The 15924-nt window shown below is 48.9% G+C and overlaps 1 protein-coding gene across 1 annotated transcript in view; it reads left to right on the top strand.

Moving 5' to 3' along the window:
• Positions 1-242: 242 nt before the first annotated feature.
• TENM4 (teneurin transmembrane protein 4) overlaps positions 243-15924 on the top strand; it is a 704151-nt gene continuing 688469 nt past the window's right edge. Inside the window, exons 1-2 of the mRNA XM_064168972.1 lie at positions 243-316; positions 12769-12909. The gene's annotated coding sequence lies outside the window, so the exon portion shown is untranslated. The remainder of the gene's footprint in view (positions 317-12768; positions 12910-15924) is intronic.

The raw sequence follows: 15924 nt of genomic DNA, 5'->3' as shown, positions 1-15924 counted from the left end.
GTATTTACAGCTCAGCACAATATATAAGCACAGATACACAAATATATGCAGTTATAGACAAGTTAAAGGTAATAGAGTGCACAGGCTCAACCCTTTAAGAGAGTCTTCTTGAACCTGATCCCAGGTGGTACTGGCCCCTCCCTGATCACTGCCAGGTGATGGTGGTTAACTCACTCCCCCTGCCTGTCTGTGATCTATAAAAGCAGGAGGACTTTTTGCTTGCTCTCTTTCCCTGCTGAACTGCAGCCACCTCCTGTTCCTGCTTCTCTTTGTGTCACCACGAGGCAGAGGAACCCCATTGCCATCAAATCTGGTTGTAAGTTTGCCTTTTGTGTATCTTGTTTCCCCTTCCCTCTGTCTTTGTGACTTCCCTACCTCATATACCTGTTACTTAGTGGTAAACTTTTCTCCTTCTGACTTCCATATCACAGTGAGATGATTTATGTGGGTGTGCTTTACCTTTCCTCTCTTTCCACCTAATTCCATTTCTTTTGGGAAAGAAGGGGGAAGGGCATCCTATAAATTGTTATTGGTTCTATCAACTCTGTTTGAGTCTCTGGGAGATGTAAATTAGAACTGAGACCTACAGAAGCACAATAGCCCTCCTAGAAATCCATCAGAGTCTCCAGGAGGGCTCCTGACCTCATCCCCCTCCCTTCAGAGATAACCAGATCAACCTACCTATATCTCATGTGATAAATCTGGAGATCTGAGGTGAGATGGCAAAAAGGTGACAAGGAGGTTAGAGGGGAAAAGCCTAGAGGGGACTGGAGTGCAGGCAGAGGCAGCAGTGAGAGCTGAGCAGCGTGAGAAGTGAGTGTCTTACCTGCATTGTGACTGCCTGTGTTTCTCAGCAGAAGGAGGAGTGATATAAGGCACATGTTGGGTTGTTTCTTGCTTCTCACAGCTAAGGATTTAAGTTCTCTCAGTAAAATATTTCAGTTTGTCTCAAACCAGCGGAGTACTCCAGTAAAAAAAAGCCTTTTGTTTTCTCCATTCTGATGCACTCTCACTGCATCTGGACTAACCAAGGTGGCAAAGGTGACACACTGAACTGTTACTCCAGTGTGTGTGAATAATACATGATGTTTGCACAGCAGCTGTTCCCAACAGCTTCCAGTAGTTCCCGTTTTGCAGAAAAGCTGTCTTAAATGCAGGGAATTCTACAGGTACAATATGAAGCAATGGCCACTGGTTCCTTTTTCACATGCCCAGTTGCTGAGTACACGTAAAAGTTTGCTCTAAAGTCTTAAGATGAGATTATAATCATAGAATCAAGCAGGTTGAAAGAGACTTCCAAGCTCATCCAGTCCAACCTAGCATCCAGCCCTGGCCAAGCAACCAGACCATGGCACTAAGTGCCTCAGCCAGGCTTGGATGCAACACCTCCAGGGACGGTGACTCCACCACCTCCCTGGGCAGCCCATTCCAATGCCAATCACTCTCTCTGCCAGGAACTTCCTCCTAACATCCAGCCTAGACCTCCCCCAGCACATCTTGAGACTGTGCCCCCTTGTTCTGTTGCTGCTTGCCTGGCAGAAGAGACCAACCCCCACCTGGCTTCAACCTCCCTCCAGGTAGCTGTAGATAGCAATGAGGTCCCCCCTGAGCCTCCTCTACTGCAGGCTGCACACCCCCACTCCCTCAGCCTCTCCTCATAGGGTTTGTTCTCCAGGCCTCTCACCAGCTTTTTTGCCCTTCTCTAGAGACATTCTCTTGCCATGGCAAGAGGGCTGGAATTAGTTGCCAAATACAAGTGTTTTGCATCAGTGCTTTTGTGTGAGTAGTTGGGAGAGCAAGGGATAGAAATCTGGGAATCCACTTCTGTGTCTTCTTATGGATCCAAAGGAGAATATCACAGAGAGAAGGGACATCAGAGCTCATCCCATCCAGCCCACCCTGCTCGAAGCAGGATCACCTCACAATAGCTCAGAGTTGTGTCCAGTCAGGGTTTGAATATCATCAAGGGTGGAAATTCCACAGCCTGTTCCAGTATTCAGCCACCCTCCTCCAGTCCAGGAGATTTACAGAGCTCAAATGCTTTCATTTCTTTGCTGTTGATTCTCTGCTACAGAAGATCTGTATGTGTAGAACAATAACCCTTCCCCAGCAGACCAAAATCTCTCTTTTACAGGGCTTGGTAGCATATTGGTGCCTTAGTGAGGGAAGTATCCATAAATAATTGAGCATTCTCAACTGAAGCAGAGTGACCCTTGGCCTCAGTGTTATTAATCTTATTTAATGAAGGATGTTCTGGTGGTACATTCAGGATCAAGAAGAGTTTTGTTAATGTCAGGGGATGGTGCTGGTATTGTAGCCAATTTGTGTGCCTGTTCCTACTAATGATAAATGGGTCTGTCATCTGTTTGTCTGACATTGAGCCTCCAGCCTTACATAAGCATTTGTGGGTTTACTCAAGGGTTTTGGTAGTTCTTACAGGTTGTCAGAATCCATAAGGAAAGATGGATTTGATAGAGAATCACAGAAGCAGTCAGGGTTGGAAGGGACCACAAGGAGCAGCCAGTTCCAACTACCCTCCCATGGGCAGGGACACCCTACCCTAGAGCAGGCTGCACACAGCCTCAGCCAGCCTAGCCAGGGATGGAGCCTCAGCCACCTCCCTTGGCAGCCCAGTCCAGCCTCTCACCACTCTCATGCTCAACAACTTCCTCATCATATCCAATCTGAATATCCTCACCTCCAGTTTTGCTCAATTCCCCCTCTCCTGTCACTCCCTGACAGCCTAAAAAGTCCCTCCCCAGCTTTTTTGGAGCCCACTTCAGATGCTGGAAGGCCACAAGAAGGTCCCCTGGGAGCCTCCTCTGCTCCAGCCTGCACAGCCCCAACTCTTTCAGGCTGTGCTCACAGCAGAGCTGCTGCAGCCCTCTCAGCATCCTCCTGGCCCTGCTCTGGACACACTCCAGCATCTCCACAGCCCTCTTGTAATGGGGACTCCATAACTGGATGCAGGACTCCAGGTGGGGTCTCAGCAGAGCAGAGGGGGAGAATCCCCTCCCTGGCCCTGCTGGCCACACTTCTGCTGCTGCAGCAGCCCAGGCTCTGATGATCTGTAGCAGAAAACAGGAGGTGAAAAGAAAACACTGTTCAACTGATTATTAGGGCTGTACAATGGCCCAAAGCTTGTGTTAAGGACAATCTTTTTGGTTCTGTATCAACCAGAATTCAGGGAGAGGAGAACAAGAAAACCTGTCACAGGAACACTGATGGATCCAGGCTGGTTTGGCCTTCCTGGGTTAATAGCTCATTTGAAACTGATGTTTCCAGTTGTGAAATTGCAGGAAGTGGTCTGGAGCCAGGAGGGGATAATGACTCCAGGAGACATAATTTTCAGGGAGGAGCTGAGGTCCTGCAGCTCAACAGTTGGAGGAAATGCAAGCCACAGAATAAAATCCTCCACATTTCAAGGTTAGAAGAGAAGCTGGTGGCCAGAGAAGAGGAACCTGAGAAGGGGAGCAGGAAATCCATCTGTGAGTGCAATGGTGTGCCACACAGCCAGTGCCCTTTGGCCTTCAACCAGCAATCTGAGCTGAAAACCCCTGCTGCAAGGGCCTGGCAGGACATGTGGTGTCTCACCCATGCAGGGTGGCTCTGATGAGGAGCAGCTGAGGGAAATGGCTTGTTTAAACCTGGAGAAAAGGAGCCTGAGGGGAGACCTTCTTCTATACAACTACCAAAGAGGAGGTTTTAGTGAGGTAGGAGTTGGTTTGTTCTCCCAGGTAACAAGTGATAGGATAGAAGGAGATGACACTGAGTTGTGGCAAAGGAGGTTTAGACTGGGTATTAGGAAAAGAAGTCTTCACTGAAAGGATTGCTAAACCCTGGAACAGGTTACCCAGGGAGATTTGTGCCAGGGGAGGTCTAGGCTGGATGCTAGGAGGAAGTTGTTGGCAGAGAGAGTGATTGGCATTGGAATGGGCTGCCCAGGGAGGTGGTGGAGTCACCATCCCTGGAGGTGTTCAAACAAAACCTGGCTGAGGCACTTAGTGCCATGGTCTGGTTGATTGCCCAGGGCTGGTTGCTGGTTTGGGTGTTCCCTGCCCCCCCCACACTTTGAAAATCACCCAGCCTAGACTCAGCCAGCTCTGGGAATTGAATGAAGCTTATATTTACAGCTTGGCACAGTAGACACACAGGTATTTACAACATATATGCAGTTATAAGCAGAATTAAACAAGGTAAAAGGTAATACAGAAACACAGCAGCTCACCCAGAGACCTCAGTCCCCAGGAGGGGCTCCCAACCGCCCTCCCACCTTCTCCCACCCCTCTCTTCCCTACCCCAGACATTGCCTTGTGTCCAAGGAAGTATGCAGGGTCGACCAGGTGGGTTAGGAAGCAGGTGGATTGAACAAAGAGGTTGCAAGTTAGGTTAGAGAAATGCAGCTCAAAGCCCAGGCAGTGACCAAATGTCCTATCTATGTTCACATTCTTGTTCTTGAACCTCTCAGCAAGCCTATGAGTGCAGCACACATCCCCATTGTTTCCCTTCCACAGCCTGTAATGTAGTTCTTCTCACCAAAACATTCCAGCCAGCTTCAAACTAGCACAGGCTGGGTGCTAGGTTGGACTGGATGAGCTTGGAGGCCTCTTCCAACCTGTTTGATTCTATGATATGATTTTATGCTCTAGTTGGTTGACCAGGTCTAGGTGCTAGGTTGGACTGGATGATCTGGGAGGTTTGTTTCAACCTCTTTGATGCTGTGATTCTATGATTCTATGGTCTGGTTGGTTGACAAGGGCTGGGTGCTAGGTTGGACTGGATGATCTTGGAGGTCACTTTCAACCTATTTGATGCTGTGATTCTATGATTCTATGGTCTGGTTGATTGGCCAGGGCTGGGTACTAGGTTGGACTGGATGATATTGGAGGTCTCTTTCAACCTATTTGATGCTGTGATTCTATAGTCTAGTTGATTGGCCAGGGCTGGGTGCTAGGTTGGACTGGATGATCCTAGAGGTCTCTTCCAACCTGGCTGCTTCTCTGATAGAGTCAACATTTCTGGAGGTATTTAGAAGGCATGTAGGTATGGTGCTGAAGGACATGGTCTAGTAGTGATGTGGAAGTGCTGGGTTGACAGTTGGATTTGTTGGTCTTAAAGGTTTCTTCCAGTCAAAATGATTCTGTGGTTTTGTTATTCCTTGTTTAATAACAGTTTGGTGTCAATTCAATGTGGCACTGCTGGTGTGTGGGCTTTGAATGGCTTTACAGATTCACAGATTGCACTAGTTGGCAAGGAGCCTCAAAGGTCATCTTGTCCAACTCCCCTGCAGTGAGCAGGGACATCTCCAACTAGATCAGGCTAGCCAGAGCCACACTGAGTCTGACCTCAAATGCCTCTAGGGACAGGGCCTCAACACATTCACAAGCAGCCTGTTAGAGTATTTTACTGCTCTCATTGTAAAGGACTTCTTCCTTATGTCTAACCTAAGTCCACTCTGCTCCAGTTTGAGCTCATTGCCCCTTGTCCTATCACTTCTAAACAGCCCTTCCTCAGCCTTCCTGTAGGTCCCCTTCAGATACTGAAATGTAGCTCTAAGGTCTCTACGGAGCCATCTCAATGGCTGTGTTCTCAGATCACAAGCTGAAAAGGGAGGGAAAGGCTCTGCCCATCTTGACATTCCACCAGCTGAGGAGGCAGTGATGGCCATGTGCATCTTGCACCATTCTCATTGCTGCTTCTGATGATTTTCTCTCCAGCTGCTCTCATCTGAGAACCTTGTACCAGTGTATCACAAAGACCAAAGTGCACCATTACAAATCAATCCCACTGAATCAGCAGAGGCACAAAAGTTAGCTCTAGCCTAAATTTAATCAGTAAATCTCCTGGAGGTCAGTGGAGAGGGGCACCCCTGGAAGGCAATTCAGAGCAGGCATCTGACTTCAAGGGCAGCATTGACCCGATGGCTATTCTCCGCTTGCCAAGAGTCAATGGGATCAATTCACAGCAGAGGAGACTTACTCTGGCTGAGAAGCAGTCCTAGGACCAATAAAACTACCACAGTGTGTCCTCTGTGTCACAGAACTGCCATATGTCTCCACTTATGTGGACTGGGCATGGGGGCTGTGGAGGGAATTGCTTTGCTGGGCAGGTTAAGGTAACAAAAAGTGAGCAGCTCTGCAGCCCTTAATCTCCCTAAAGCCCTTAGCCTCAGCCTGCCTCTGCTTTGCTCTGTGTTATGCTTCGTGGTGGAGTTTTAAAGCACCTCAGCTAAAGGCAAAGAAACACATTTGAAATCAGACCTCAACTTTGGCTCCTTTAGTTGAGTTTTTTTTTGAGAATCACAGAATCAAGCAGGTTGGAAGAGAGCTCCAAGATCATCCAGTCCAACCTAGCACCCAGCCCTGGCCAAGCAACCAGACTATAGAATCAAGCAGGTTGGAAGAGACCTCCAAGATCATCCAGTCCAACCTAGCACCCACTCCTGGCCAAGCAACCAGACCATAGAATCAAGCAGGTTGGAAGAGACCTCCAAGCTCATCCAGTCCAACCTAGCACCCAGTCCTGGCCAATCAACCAGGTTGGAAGAGACCTCCAAGCTCATCCAGCCCAACCTAGCACCCAGCCCTATCCAGTCAACCAGACCATGGCACTAAGTGCCTCATCCAGGCTTGGCTTCAACACCTCCAGGGATGGTGACTCCACCACCTCCCTGGGCAGCCCATTCCAATGCCAATCACTCTGTGCAGAACTTCCTCCTGATGTTTGTGAGCTTGTTTATAGAATTACAAAGGCCAAGTGTTATGGAGTAGACACCCCCAATTAATATCCAGCTCTAAAATATGTAGTATCTCAAGATAAATTTTAAATGGCTCCCTGGCCAAGTGGAGTCCCTTGGGGATCAGTCCTGGGGCCAGTCTTGTTCAGTATCTTTGTGGGTGCCAAGGACAGAGGAATTGAGTGCAGCCTCAGCAAGTTTGGTGACCATACCAAGCTGTGTGCTACAGTAGACAGGGTGGAGGTAAGGGAACCATCCAGAGGGAGCTGGAGAGGTGGGCACAAGCCAACCTTATGAGGCTCAACAAGATCAAGTGCAAGGTCCTGCACTTGTGCTTGGGTTGAGGGAATCCCAAGCACAGGTCCAGGCTGGGCAGTGAGTGGCTGAGAGCAGCCCTGAGGAGAGGGACCTGGGGGTGCTGCTGGAGGAGAAGCTCAGCAGGAGCCAGCAGTGTGCACTTGCAGCCCAGAAAGCCAAGCAGAGCCTGGGCTGCAGCAGCAGCAGTGTGGCCAGCAGGGCCAGGGAGGGGATTCTCCTCCTCTACTCTGCTCTGCTGAGACCCCACCTGGAGTGCTGCATCCAGTTCTGGAGCCCCTGGGACAAGAGGGCTGTGGAGATGCTGGAGAGTGTCCAGAGCAGGGCCAGGAGGATGCTGAGAGGCTGCAGCAGCTCTGCTGTGAGCACAGCCTGAAAGAGTTGGGGCTGTGCAGGCTGGAGCAGAGGAGGCTCCCAGATGACCTTCCAATGTCTGAAGGGAGCCTACAAAAACCCTGGGGAGGGACATTTTAGTCTGTCAGGGAGTGGCAGGAGTGGGGGGGATGGAGCAAAGGTGGAGGTGTGGAGAGTGAGGCTGGAGGTGAGGAGGAAGTTGTTGAGCAGGAGAGTGGTGAGAGGCTGGACTGGGTTGCCCAGGGAGGTGGTTGAGGCCCCATAGCTGGAGGTGTTTGAGGCCAGGCTGGCTGAGGCTGTGTGCAGCCTGCTCTAGGGTAGGGTGTCCCTGGGCATGGCAGGGGGTTGGAACTGGCTGATCCTTTTGGTCCCTTCCAACCCTGACTGTTTCTGTGACTCTGTGAAATTGGTATATTTAGAACTGTGAGATTTAAACCCTGCAGCATTTCTGTTCCTTTCAGTTCTCTTCCAAATATGCCCCCCCCCCCCCTCCTATTTCCAATGCAGTCAGAAGTCTGGCAGTTCTCCTCTTTGAATGATCCTTTTACAGTAAACCAGGAACTGCAGCTTGAAGGAGAAAACACAAACACATTCTAGGAGTACATAAAAAATCCCTTCATTCAATGCCTTGGATATGGGAGGTAGTTTGTTGCTCACAGAAGTTTGTCAGGACTCACCAGTTACCTGTAAGGGCTCTCACTTTTTCTTTGTCTTGTGGCTTTGCTTTTCTTTATTGAATTAATTGCATAAATACTTTAATGGAGAGAAGATTTCCTGCTTCTGACAATCCCTTTGCTATTACAAATCAGCATAGTGCCACTTACATCAGCCAAGCTCCTATTTACCCCAGTTGAGTGTCTCCTCCTTCAGTTCTAATCTTAACTGAGTTAAAAATAGGAAGATTTATATTTAAACCCCTGCTTCCTGACATGACAGTAGGTGGGCCAACTTGTAATGGGATCAACATGTACAGCATTATCTCCACTGGAACCCATTATGTGTCAGCTCCTAACAATCAAAACATAATGGCATATCTGGAATTGCCATGGCTTTGATTTTTTACCAAAAAGCAAGAATATTAATTAAGGGGAAAAAAATAAAAGAGGGCTCTAACATAGCAGGGATGCATGTGCAGAAGTGGTGTGTGCAGCATGGAAGTGTAGGCTCCTGTGCATGCAGCCCTCAGAAGGTTGGAGATGACACCAAATCAAGCAGAAGTGACAATCTGCTGGAGGGGAGGAAGGCTCTGCAGAGGGATCAGCTAAATGTGGGGCAGGCTGTGGATGGAGTCTACCTGGACTGCAGCAAAGCCTTGGACACTGTGTGGCACGACGAGCTCCTGGCACAGCTGGCAGCTCCTGGTATGGACAGAATCACTCTCATATGGGTCAAGAACTGCCTGGAGGGCTGGGCATCAGAGGATTTCTTGTGTTGTAGTGAAAAGAATATACCAGCCAACAAAAAACCACCCCAAACATTTACTGGGTTGACCTAGGCTTGTTCCAAATAACCCCCAGATTGTTTTCACCTTACTTGTCCCAACCCATCTTCAAACATTGTAGTCTACCTGGACTGCAGCAAAACCTTTGACACTGTCTGTCACAACGGGCTCCTGGCACAGCTGGCAGCTCCTGGCTGGGACAGATTCACTCTGGTATGAGCCAAGAACTGGCTGGAGGGCTGGGCACAGAGAGTGGTGGTGAATGGTGCCACATCCAGTTGGCAGCTGGCACCAGTGGTGTGCCCCAGGGATCAGTGCTGGGCACAGTCCTGTTCAATATCTTTATTGATGATCTGGAGCAGGGGGTTGAGTCCAGCAGCAGTGAGTTTGCAGATGACACCAAGCTAGGAGCAGCTGTGGATCTGTTGGAGAGTAGGAGAGCCCTGCAGAGGGCCCTGGCCAGGCTGGATGGGTGGGCAGAGGCCAATGGGATGAGACTGAATAAGGCCAAGTGCAGGGTTCTACACTTTGGCCACAACAACCCCAAGCAGCACCACAGGCTGGGGACAGAGTGGCTAAGAGCAGCCTGGTGGAAAAGGACCTGGGGGTGTTGGTGGCCAGCCAGCAGTGTGCCCAGGTGGCCAAGAAGGCCAACAGCATCCTGGCCTGGATCAGAAATGCTGTGACTAGCAGGAGCAGGGAGGTGCTCATGCCCCTGTACTCAGCACTGGTGGGACCACACCTCGAGTGCTGTGTCCAGTTTTGGTCAGCACAGGAGAGACACTGAGGTGCTGGAGCAGTGCAGAGAAGGGCAATGAGGCAGGGGAGAGGTCTGGCAAGCATCACCTGTGAGGGAACTGGGATTGTTTAGTCTGGAGAAGAGGAGGCTGAGAAGGGACCTTATTGCCCTCTACAGCTACCTAACAGGAGGCTGCAGTGAGGCTGGAGCTGGTCTCTTCTCCCCAGTTACTAATGCTAGGACAAGAGGAAATGGCCTCAAGTTGCATCAGGGGAGGTTTAGGTTGGCTGTTGGGAGGAAGTTCTTTCCTGAGCAGATGGTCAGGCACTGGAACAGGCTGCCCAGGGAGGTGGTGCAGTTGCCTTCCCTGGAGGTGTTTAAAAGCAGAGTGGCTGTGGTGCTTGAGGCTGTGGTCTGGTGATGAAGGCTGCTGGGATGAAGGTTGGAGTGGCTGATGCTGGTGGTGCTTTCCAACCACAGTGATTCCTAATGATGAGATGTGCTGAGGGATTTGGTTTAGTCAAGGACTTGTCAGTGTGAAACTAATTATTGGACCTGAGGATCACAGAATCAGTCAGGGTTGGAAGAGGCCACAAGAATCATTAGTTCCAAGCCCACTGCCATGCCCAGGGACACCCTACTCTAGGGTCTTCAAGGTCTTTTGCAGCCTCTGGTTCTGTGTTTCTGGGCAGTGAGCTGGCATTGCAGATGGGGAGCAGCTATGGTGAGGGGTGGATCTCAGAGCCCTGTTGTCAATGCATAATGAGCGAGAGGGAGTGAGTGATATAACATATCTCAATGCATAAAACCAAGCTTTTAGCTTTAGAATAAACTTTGAGACATTTGAGATGCCCAAACTTATTTAAGAGACTGGCAGAGGAGATGTGCAGGAAAGCCATTTCTTTCTGGGTGCCATCTGAAGGACAGTCAGGTTAAGTAGGGCATTTCTAGTGACACTGGGCAGTTTTGTGTGGACAGCTGAGCTGAGCTGTTTCTTCTATCAGCAATCACAATCCTTCAAGTTATTTTTTTAGCAGCCCTGAGGGGAATGCTGATTGTGACCTATCAGAAGCTATTGGCCTTTAGCAAGATTATGTACTGGCTCATTTTCACTGCTGTGCCATATATTGCACTACTGGATGTTGTCACTAACTGAGTGACACTGCCCAAACATGCTTCACAGATTTAGGTATCTACACAACTTGGAGCTGTGTCCAAATCCCTGCTAAATGCTGAGCTGCTTAAAAGTTGTTCAGGAGTTTGCCAAACTACATTGAGAATCATGGAATGGTTTAGGTGGGAAGGGACCTCAAAGATCATCCAGTTCTAAAACCCTGCCATAGGCAGGGACATCTCCCACTAGAGCAGGTTGCTCAAGGCATCATCCAACCTGGCCTTAAACACCTCCAGGGAGGGAGCAGCAACAGCTTCCCTGGGCAGCCTGTGCCAATGTCTCACTACCCTCAGCCTGTGCCAGTGTCTCACCACCCTCACTGCAAAGAACCCTTTCCTAGCATCCAGTTTGAATCTCCTCTCTTCAAGTTTAATCCAATTACCCTTGGTCCTGTCATTACAAGACTTGTAATTAGTTCCTCCCCAGCCTTCTTGTAGGTCCCTTTCAGATACTGGAAGGCCACTATAAGGTCTCCTCAAAGCCTTCACTTCTCCAGACTAAAGAGCCCAAACTCTCTCAGCCTGTTTTCAGAGCTGCTGCAGCTCTCCTCTGGACTCCCTCCAACACTTCCATGTCCTTCTTGTGCTGGGGGTTCCAGAACTGCACCCAGAACTCCAGGTGGGGTGTGAGGAGAGCAGAGCAAAGGGGCAGAATCCCCTCCCCTGCCCTGCTGCCCACACTGCTCTTGCTGCAGCCCAGCACAGGGTTGTGTCTGGGCTGCACTCACACTGCAGGCTCCTGTTGAGCTTTTCATCAGCCCAGACCCCCAGGACCTTTTCCTCAGGGCTGCTCTCAGCCATTCCCCATCCAGCCTGGAGCTGTGCCTGGGATTGCACTGACCCAGGTGCAGGACCTTACACTTGGCCTTGTTGAATGCCATGAAGTTGGTCTGGACACACCTCTGCAGCCTGTCCAGGTCCCTCTGGATGCATCCCTGCCTTCTAGCAAGTCAGCTGCCACACAGCTTGGTGCCACCTGCAAACTTGCTGAGGGTGCACTGATTCCTCTGTCCATACCACTGACAAAGATGTCAAACAGCACTGGTCCAGCACCGACCCCTGAGGGACACCACTCAGCACTGGCCTCCAGGTGGACATTATCTTAACAATATAGACTGTATGCCTGGGAGATATTTTTGGCTGTATGCTGAGATAATTTGACTGACTTAGGGGTCAAGTAAGGAGAGTTTCTTTCCTTCAATTTCATTTAGAAGATTGTGACAACACTTTGAGTGTTCTCTTAAATGAAACAAGTCTGCTTTGCCATCAGCATTAAGAATGAAATCTAGAAAAGATTAAAAACCACTTCATAGAGTCATAGAATCAACCAGGTTGGAAGAGAGCTCCAAGATCATCCACTCCAACCTAGCACCCAGCCCTGGCCAATCAACCAGACCATGGCACTAAGTGCCCCAGCCAGGCTTTTCTTCAACACCTCCAGGGACAGCAACTCCACCACCTCCCTGGGCAGCCCATTCCAATGCCAATCACTCTCTCTGCCAACAACTTCCTCCTGACATCCAGCCTATACTTCCCCTGGCACAACTTGAGACTGAGTTGTTCTTAGAAGGTTTGTCCCACTGAAAGTGTACCTTACATTGGATGTACAATCAGTCATTATCAGCCTTTGAGACCACATATTAGATATGAAGTTACCTATAGATAGTAGCATGTCATATATATAGGGGTGTGTATATATAGAGGTATATAAGATAGGTAGGCAAATGGGGCTCTGGCCAGCCTGGTCTAGGCTAGGGTGTCCCTGCCCACAGCAGGGAGGTTGGAACTAGATGATCCTTGTGGTCCCTTCCAACCCTGGCTGATTCTATGGTTCTGTAATTCCATGGTTCTGTGCTTCTGTGACTTTGAGTCGCAGATAGAAGAGGGAATCTGAGTCTTTGAACTCACAAAGGATCCTTAATGGACAATCTCGACTGATGCCATGCAAAGAACCTTTAGAAATCCCACCTAATCTATTCTGACTCCCAACACCTGGCTCCTTTTCTGCAGTGAGAATGGCTGGACCATGGCACGGGCACACTGATTTTCCTGGATGCTGAACAGGAGAAGAGAATCGAGAAGAGACCACCTGAGTTGTCGACTCATGACTGGAGTGCTTCCTGCTCTTAGACAGATGAGGATCTGAAATATGTAAGTACACTACCTTTGTTCCTTTGTTTTCATACTGATGTGTAAAACTGAGAGGCAAAAACCCCAAAGCTCTTCATCTGCCATGGGTGTGGAGTTGATACAGTGCTCATTTCCTTGCTGTGTGTTTTATGCTGCTGAAGTGGAGTCGATGAATCAAGATATCTGTCGTGATATTTGAACACATCATTATTGCTTCCTTGGTTTGAAAGAAATGGAAAAGGGCAAAAAAGCATGAAATTCTGTTTGCAGTGTCACTTTCAATTTGTCATCTGATAAATAGTCATCACTTGGAATTATTTCCCCCTCCACACACCCCTTGTATTGCTAACAAGACACTTAACCAAAGTGCTTGAATCAAGATGAGAGATGATTCCAGGTTCCTGAAACTTGGATAAATGACAGCATCAGTGTTCATGTGGTGGTCTGGAAATTCATTTGAAGCATAAGAAATCACCTAAACCTAATTTTGTGGCAGCTCATATACTCCTTAGCATAGTTTACTACAGAGCCTCCATTCTCTGTATTTCACCAGCATATCCAAGTTAACCAAATAGCTCCCAACACCCATACAGCAAATGCAAAGTCAACAATTTCAGTGATCACTTGGAATTATTGTCCCCCCACCCCTGTATTGCTAGCAAGACATTTAACCTTCCCCCACCCCTGTATTGCTAGCAAGACATTTAACCTTCCCCCACCCCTGTATTGCTAGCAAGACATTTAACCTTCCCCCACCCCTGTATTGCTAGCAAGACATTTAACCTTCCCCCACCCCTGTATTGCTAGCAAGACATTTAACCTTCCCCCACCCCTGTATTGGTAGCAAGACATTTAACCTTCCCCCACCCCTGTATTGCTAGCAAGACATTTAACCTTCCCCCACCCCTGTATTGCTAACAAGACACTTAACCAAAGTGAAAGAACCAAGATGAGAGGTGATGATTCATCCAAGATGAAACTTGGATAAATGACATTATCAATGTTTATGTGCTGTGCTGGAAGTTCATGTGAAGGATAAGCAATCACCTAAACATAACTTTGTGGCAGCTCATATACTACTTAGCATAGTTTACTGCAGAGCCTCCATTCTCTGTATTTCACCAGCACATCCAAGTTAACCAAATAGTTCCCAACACTCATCCAACAAATGCCAAGTCCACAGTTTCATCTTGACTTCCTCCAGGGCTTTTGCTGGATGAGCATAACCACCACTGAGTTTACAGTATCCTCTGGATCCACTGCTTCTGACTCATCTAATGATGCTGCTTCAGGTGGTGGTTGTTTTTAGAACTGTATCATCTCCCACAAGCTTTATTTTTGCTTAATAAATGTCAACTCCATGTCCTGGCTTTGCTGGGGCAGCATCCCAGGCCAGCCATGGGCTTTGGGCCATTAGCAGTTCTGAGTCAAGCCAGACTTGAGTTGGCTACAGATGTATGCCAGACCATTGGCTTCACATTCAGTGTGAAGAGAGAAGGTTGTTGACTGGGTAGGATCTTCTTGCTTGAGCTTTTTGCTTGGACATCTCCTCCACACTTGGGTCCTCTTTCCTCTTCTGTTCTTGAGGGTTGCATTCCTGTATGTTGTGACAGCAGAACCTTTGCTGGGCTGAGTATTACTTCATAAGCTCTGTATTGGGGTTGGTATTAATGTGGCCATTTGATCACATTTGTTTTCATTTCAACCTGTGGGCCTTTTTCTGAGCTCCTTTTTCTTCTGGGGAGGGGTGATCAGGTGGTAGAGTGCTGTAGTTTGGCTCTTGATATGGGCTGAAGATAGAAACACAGAATACTGTATCTTAGTTTCAGTAAGGAGTGCACCTCCCAAGGTATTTAAAAAAGAAAACCCATAGGAAGTTGAAATGCTCTGAACACCAATATGGGTTTGAAATGCTCTCCAAGTGCTACATGTGCCAAGCCTTTAACTTAGAATCACAGAATCTGTCAGGGCTGGAAGGGAGCACAAGGATCAGGCAGTTCCAAGTCCCCTGCCATGCCCAGGGACACCCTACCCTAGAGCAGGCTGCACACAGCCTCAGCCAGCCTGGCCTCAAACACCTCCAGCCATGGGGCCTCAACCACCTCCCTGGGCAACCCAGTCCAGCCTCTCACCACTCTCCTGCTCAACAACTTCCTCCTCACCTCCAGCCTCACTCTCCACACCTCCAACTTTGCTCCATTCCCCCCACTCCTGTCACTCCCTCACACCCTCAAAAGTCCCTCCCCAGCTTTTTTGTAGCCCCCTTCAGATCCTGTAAGGCCACAAGAAGGTCCCCTGGGAGCCTTCTCTTCTCCAGCCTGCACAGCCCCAACTCTTTCAGTCTGTGCTCACAGCAGAGCTGCTGCAGCCCTCTCAGCATCCTCCTAGCCCTGCTCTGGACACTCTCCAGCGTCTCCACAGCCCTCTCGTAATAAGAGCTGCAGTACTCCAGGTGGGGTCTCACGAGAGCAGAGTCATATAGTCTGAGTTGAAAGGGATCATAAGAATCATCTAGGTCCAACCATCCAACCTTGGGCAGGGACATCCTCAACTAAATGAGGTTGCTTTGAGCCCCTTTCAACTTGAGGTTGAAAGCATGTACAATAGAAACATGTTCTCCCCAGGCATAGGCTGTTGTGTCTGTATTGATATAGAGAAATGGATGGCTTCTTCATGGTAGGGTCTCCCCAGAGCAGAGTAGAGGGGGAGAATCACCTTCCTCCACCTGCTGGCCACACTGCTCCAGATGCAACCCAGGATCTGGTTGGCTTTCTGGGCTGCAACTTGCCACAAGTAAACATTTGGAAACATGATTAGGTTGTTTTCTACAGCTTTGAGGGATCTCTCATGGGCTGACTTGTAAGGACCAAGTGAAGAGTCCTCTGCCATTTCTAGTTGGGGAATGGATCTGTTCTCCTTTGATTTCAAACAATAAGCATATGCTTGTGTTCATTCCTGCTTATTTCAGGTTACTGTGTTCATGGAGGTATGAGACCAGACTGAATTCTCTGCTGCTTTGGGCTGGCCCTTGAAAAA

The sequence above is a fragment of the Pogoniulus pusillus genome, chromosome 3, assembly GCF_015220805.1.
Source record: "Pogoniulus pusillus isolate bPogPus1 chromosome 3, bPogPus1.pri, whole genome shotgun sequence".
Taxonomy (NCBI): domain Eukaryota; kingdom Metazoa; phylum Chordata; class Aves; order Piciformes; family Lybiidae; genus Pogoniulus; species Pogoniulus pusillus.
The sequence above is the reverse complement of the archived record's forward strand: the minus strand, read 5'-3'. Positions and strand labels throughout refer to the sequence as shown.